We start from the raw sequence: 7,421 nt of genomic DNA, 5'->3' as shown, positions 1-7,421 counted from the left end.
CACCAGAAAGAAAGTATAGTTCCTAGCCATATTTACAGAAGAGTCAAGTTTCAAATCGGGAAAAATATCTAAACTCTTTGGTCATTTTGAGCAAGATGCTAATGGTCTAATCAGATTCAATGATCTATGCTAAGCTATGCTAAAAGTGCTACCACCAGACCCAGAGATCAGCTGAATGGATTCGAACATGATAAAACTCAACTGTTTAACAACTGAGTTGAAAAAAATTGGCCTTTTTTCAAAAATAGTTCCTTTAAAGAACCTTTGACTAAATGGTTCTTTGTGGAACCAAAAATGGTTCAACTAAAGCAGTGGTTCTCAATTCGTCTCAATCAGTTCTCAAAGGTGCTGGGGGGCCCCTGCTCTGCACATTTTGCATGTCTCCCTTATTTAACACACCTCACCACATCAGCTCATTAGGAGAGAGATCCATTAACCGAACTAACGAGCTGATGATCTCAATCAGGTGTGTTAAATAAGGAAGACATGAAAAATGTGCAAAGCAGGGGCTCCCCAGGACCAGGATTGAGAACCACTGTTCTATGGCATCACTGTGAGGAACCTTTTAAAGCACCTTTATTTTTAAGAGTGTACAGTGGCCCAAAACGCAAAAAGACAGACAAAACAAAACTACACACTCATTTTACTTTATTTTAATTTATTATCCAGGCCTTTCTTTTTGCAAATTCATCCATAATCACTTTTGTGTTTAATTTAAGGATTTGTGTATTCTCAATGGAAAGAATGTACATGCAAATCCTCCATGCCTAGATGTTACACCCCTGCTCTAATTTGGCCTTGACCCAAAAAAAACATTCAGTGTGGGGAATGTGGACTGGATGAACTGGATTTGTCCATGGCGGAATGAGGAACAGTGTTAGACATTTCTGTAATTTCTAGAGTTATTAACTGTATATCACCCAGTATAATACTGCAATTCCCTTTATAGTAAATAACTGTAATAACCATTGCATCATGGGAATTTTCTGTGACGTCAGACCCCACATACAGAGACTTAGGCCATATCCCAATTCTATTTTCTACCCCTTTGCCTACCCCTCGCCCCTTCCCCTTGCCCCTTGAAATGAAGTGGAAAGGGGAAGGGTTAAAAATTTTCCCCTAAGAAATGGGACACCACTACTACACTGTTATACGTCATCATCCGTTGTCGCTAGCTCCTAACGTTACGTCAGAGGACATGCGCTGATGTTTATCACAAATTCCAAGATGTCGCCATCAGTCATAGCAGTTGTGTGGATTGCAGCGATTTTTTTGCATTTGTCTTCAGCAAATCACGTGAGACGAAGAAGACGACGATATCTTCGCCACTTAAGTTTGCTGGCGGATCGCGCTGGGGTGTGTATAATGACGGCAAACATGTTTTGTTGAATTTAACATAGCCAATTGCACGTGTTGTAACGTTACCCATTTACAGACATTTGTTAGATACATTTGTGTCCATTTATGTGTTTACTTTGTATAAATCGTGAAAACATTTAACTGAATTACCTGAGTTGTTTGATCGTTACGTGGTAGCATGTTGTTTTCATATGTTTGTACCCTTTATGTGTTCACTTTACTCCGTAAGTTATTTACGATCGTACATGGTAGCCTTTTGCAGATTAGCTTTTGTACTTTGTTTTGGGGCGATAAATGACATGTCATTCCAGTTCAGATAAATGATGTGAACTTCTTTGTTACAGGCTGGTGGTCCAGTATTATACTGCAGGTTAAACCATAACATGCCAATCTTGCGGTTGTGGTTTGATGAGGAGCTTGAGCTGAAGCAGGATTTTCGCCTGAGCAGAAGAGCCATTAAAGCTTTACAGGGACTCTTGCACAGAGAACATGACCATGGCTGGGGTAATCAGCTGGAAACTCTTATCTATGTTTACTGGCTGGCTCATGGACTATCATATCGGGTAGTGTCCAGTGTTTTCAATGTCCCAAAAGCAACAGTCCACCGCATAATCCACAAAGTGGCACAAAACATATGGGTCAAGCTAAAGAATGTCATCTTCTTTCCACGAGCAGAGGAGCTGCAGGCAGTGGGACAAGGATTTGTTGAACTGTCAAGAACCCCTGCTTTTAAAAATGTTGTTGGTGCAATAGATGGCACCCACATCAGGATCAAACCCCCGCGGCAGCACCAAATAGACTATTTAAACTACAAGGGCTTTTATTCCATCAGCATGCAAGCAATATGTGATTCCTCTGGACGATTCCTAGATATATTTGTTGGCTATCCAGGGTCAGTTCATCACACACGTGTACTGAAAAACAGTTCGTTTTATAGGACACAACGGTATCCCCCTACAGGGTTCATTATTCTAGGTGATGGGAGCTATCCATGTTTAGACACCCCAGTCTGCTTGATTACACCCTACAAAGAGCCAGTGAATGGACAAGTTCAGGGGCGCTTCAATTACTACCACTCAAGGGGACGCAGCATAATTGAAAGGGCTTTTGGCATAATGAAGACAAGATGGAGGTCTACACTTTTTAAAGCCTTGGAAGTCAAACCAACATTTGCACCACAGGTCATTGCTTCCTGTGCCTTTTTACATAATGTGGGTTTGGACAATGGGGACTTTCTAGAACCCGATGACGACATTTCAAGGGAAATGTTTGACTCTGAACCTCCCCGTGAAGCTATGGCACGGACTGAAACCTCTGGGAATGGTACAAGAGACAGACTGGCTGCCCTAGTTTCAAGCATTGTCCAGGACCCATGAAAATGAGCTACATGTGTGGAAACAGTAGATTTTAAATTTGTATGTACAGTACACATCTTCTATACACATACAGTATATACTACATATATAAATACACATTGCTACACTAATAACTGTTTCATAGTATTAGTGGATTTGCTTTTCATGCCTTTTATCCATTTATGTTATGTATAATAAAAATGTTTTCATACATATTACATGGTGAATTGTGTATTTCTTTATGGCACTTAGCTTTTGTATCATTAATGATGCCAGACACACTTTTTTAAAGTAAAACAATATTGCTTTTTATTGCCTCAAATATACAAAACTTTAATATAAATAGGTAGGTAAATGCCCTTTAAATTACTTTAAATTACAATATTGTACTTAAATGTATATAAACATTTTAAGAAAATAAAATATAAAACGGCATAAAAACAAAAAATGGCATTTCAAAGTTTTTCAATTACAAACAACAAATGCCTAGAATTGTTGTACTTGTAAACTTGTAAACAGTAGTGCAGCTTGAGAACTAGAAGAACTTGGTGCAAAATTGAAAAATATATGAAACAACTACATTTTGTCAACCATTTTTTCAAAAAGACTGAGGAACCTCTCAGTCTTGGCCTCACTCTCTTCGTGGCGTTTCTATTCCTTAAAGGAGAGGTCCGGTGTGATATTGACCTAAAGTGTATTGAATCATGATACCGAGTGTGAACTAACCTTGCATATCTCATCTCGGCTTGTCCACTCCAGTCCGAAATCTGGGGTCAGTTAGCCGATGCTAACAACAGGTTGTCGATGAGAGTAAATGGGGCATCGGGCTAGCCATGTAAATAAATCACTGTTTTACACCATTTACGAGGCACAAAGTAGCTCCACACTTCATTGGTAGACTTCCAAGGGCCCTGGCATTTAAAACGAGACATTGAGAACTCAGAATAACCACCGGTAGTTTATTTACAAGAAGACTTATACAAACAGTACCTGCAAGAAAATGACGGGCCGCCGCCATCTTCAATGTAGTCACGATAAGTTGAGTGTCGAGCAGGAACGAAACTACAACCTGATAAGTCACGTGAGTCCTCGCGTTTGTTTTGGACTGGAGTTAGTGCAGACAGTTGGCAATTGCAAGGATGTCGGACGATGAAGCTACTGAGTTTTATGAAGACGAGGATGAAACATTTGAGTTATCAGGTTGTAGTTTCGTTCCTGCTCGACACTCAACTTATCGTGACTACATTGAAGATGGCGGCGGCCCGTCATTTTCTTGCAGGTACTGTTTGTATAAGTCTTCTTGTAAATAAACTACCGGTGGTTATTCTGAGTTCTCAATGTCTCGTTTTAAATGCCAGGGCCCTTGGAAGTCTACCAATGAAGTGTGGAGCTACTTTGTGCCTCGTAAATGGTGTAAAACAGTGATTTATTTACATGGCTAGCCCGATGCCCCATTTACTCTCATCGACAACCTGTTGTTAGCATCGGCTAACTGACCCCAGATTTCGGACTGGAGTGGACAAGCCGAGATGAGATATGCAAGGTTAGTTCACACTCGGTATCATGATTCAATACACTTTAGGTCAATATCACACCGGACCTCTCCTTTAAGGGACTCCGCAACTAAGAAGTCCACAATGGGATTAGTTTTCTTTTTTCTTTTCCTCGGTGAAGGAGTTGAGGGGCTTGCTATGGCTGTGGGAGATGCTGCGCTGGCTCCAGATGTACTCGGCAAAGGTGAGGTTTCTATAGTACTGGTTGCAGTTGCAGTAGCAGTACTGGGTTCAACAATGTCCTAGAAGAACAAATCAAGTACTTTAGTGCAGAAATGGGCAATATGGTCATATATCATGTGCAATACATTTCTTTTGTAAAACAGCTACATTCTGTCCTCAAAACAACGATCTATTACTGCCCATTAAAAAGCATTGTATTTAAGACATTACCATGAGGATTGCCGTTGGATCCTCATCAGTGAGTGATGCAACCACCACAGGAGGGTCCACAGAAGGCCTGGCACCCAACACCTCATGCATGTATTCGAAATATTGCCATGTAGCAGCTGTTACCTGTCCAGCATCTGTTCCTGAACCAGTTTTAGGTGTTCTTAAATCCTGAAAAGACACAAGCACATTATTTATATTTATAATATTTCCTCTTATTTCAGTGCATGTTTTACATTAGTGCTTGTGTGTGTGTGTGTGTGTGTGTGTGTGTGCACAAGAATAATGTAAAACAAGCAGTGAAATGACTGCAAATAATTAAATTGCCATAGTTGTCATAACACCACGTTGCTTACCTTATATTTCTTCTTTAAATTCTCCCACTTCTTGGATGCCTGTTGGCCTGTCACCATTCCCTCCAACCCCAGATCTTTTATTAATGTCCTACAACATATAAACAGCAATAAAGTGCATGTATCCAATGGAACAGAAAAAAAAAAGCATCGTAGCATGTAGAGATTACTCACTCCTAAAGTTTTTTTGCGCCGTATTTTGACTTTAAAAAAAGTTGTTCATTTTCACCTCGAAAATGTATGAGCCTTCGGGTTTCCTCAGCTGTCCCTATACAGAATATAATTTACAAAAATGTTGTCATGTTGCAATAAGTATGAATAGTGTAAGCACCGTTCATTTACATGTACACATATGGCCGTAAGCAAAACAAAACAATGCGTTACCACATGCAGTCAAGTCACCGGGTATATGACATAAAAATATATTTCCTAATATCGTGCAATCAGTGCTATCCGCTAGCAAACTTTAGCGATTTTTTTGCAAACGTTTCTTTACAGAACATCACCGTAAACACAAACACAAGACCGATGGTAATATACATATAATGAAAAATTGTCATAAAAATCCTTATTAATGGCAAAAATTACTTACATTTATGGGTCTGCTTGATCGAGTGAGCAGCCATGTTGAAAATTTCTCTTAGCCCTTCGTTTGAAGTGAGGTCCCGAAAAATCTTCGTTTGGAGGGCTATCTAGCCCTTCCCCTTCCCCCTACCCCTCCAATCAAAAGAGAATTGAGACACCCCTACCCCTACACGTGAACGCGCCAAACGGAGGGGTAGGGGAAAGTGTAGGGGTAAGGGGTAGAATTGGGATTGGGCCTTACTGTATTTTTTAAAATTGATGTATACTACTGTATTTGCTGTAACAGCCTCTTTGGCTGCATTCTATTGAGGTTGTTTTATTTTCCTCATTTATTACATTTGGATTGACACGATTTGCCCTACATGGTGTATACAACTCCACAACAGCTTGGGACGGACTACAGTGGATGTGTTACATGGCTTGTAATGACTGGAATATCCATTTGTCCTTCATGTCAGACAGCGCAAATGCTTGGAGTACATCTGTACGTCAGAAATATACCGGGACATCACTTTACTGTCCGCATCCACTATATGGTCTTTCGTCGAGTTGCGCCGCACCACGCCACTCGTGTCCAAAGAAGACACGGGCAGTGTTTTAAATAAAGAATTTGATATTTTGTTGTTTGCTGTTTTAATTGAATGCCAATAGTACCTATGTAGAGTAAAAATAAAATATAATGAAATCTATATTAAAAAGAATTACAGTAGTATACTGATGAATTAGATTTTTAAAAAGTAATTTACTGTAAAACAGTAGTTTGCTATTGTAAATCTTAATTACAGTAACTTACTGGCAACAGTAACTTACTGGCATACTGTAAAAACCCTTTGAAATGTCTAACAGTGAATATAGTGAAAGTGAAAATATAGGCTACTAAATCAAAAACAACCTGTCAAGCTGGGAATTGGTCTGTTCTGGGTTTGTTTGTTTTGTGTCCTTGTTTGTCTAGAGCAGTGGTTTTCAAACCGGTCCTGTGAGCACACCCAACGCAGAACCTGATTTTACCAAGTACGACATGTTCCTGGATCAACATCTTTGAAAGATAATTTAAACATCAAACATCAGGTATCCAGTGCATACCATCCACAGTCACAAGGTGCAACCGATGGGCCATCAAAAATTTTGCAAGAGCAAATTCTTTTGTCTAGTCGTCCTACTACAACTACCAACGTCTTGGATTATGTCAGTGTGTTTCATGAGCACTTACATACAGTGTGAAAGTTAGCAAAACAGTCACTTAGTTCTGTGCAAAGCCAAATGAAATCTCACTACGATCAGAAGGCTGTACCACGATCATTTCAGGCTGGAGATAAAGTTCTCATCTTACTTCCAGTGCCAGGGTCAGCACTCCAAGCTAAGTTTATGGGTCCTTATGAGGTCAAGGGGAAGCTAGGAGACCGCAGAAGAAAATTTGTCACATTAATATGCTTAAAGCATATGTGTCACGTTCTGATTCTGAAATTAACATGCCTGTTGTTACTGTTGTGCCACTGTCGGAATACTCACTCAAAAACGATGGTCTGAAAATGAATAGTGCATCATTCTTGTCAGCTTGTTTGCCAAATTCTGAGACTCTAACTTGTCAGAAAAACTGTCTCATTTATCTGTATCTGCTCAGATTGATATTACCAATCTTCTTAGTAAGTACCCAACCTTGTTTAGTGACTTTCCTTCAACTACCAACATAATCAAACATGATATAGATGTTGGTTCCCATCCCCTAATTAAACAAAATACCTATTGTGTTAACCCAGTTAAAAGAGAACTAATGAAGCAAGAAACCCAGTACTTGCTGGAGCACAATTTAGCAGTTCCTAGTGCCA

Source organism: Labeo rohita, chromosome 7, assembly GCF_022985175.1.
Source record: "Labeo rohita strain BAU-BD-2019 chromosome 7, IGBB_LRoh.1.0, whole genome shotgun sequence".
NCBI lineage: Eukaryota > Metazoa > Chordata > Actinopteri > Cypriniformes > Cyprinidae > Labeo > Labeo rohita.
This window is presented reverse-complemented; position numbering follows the sequence as displayed.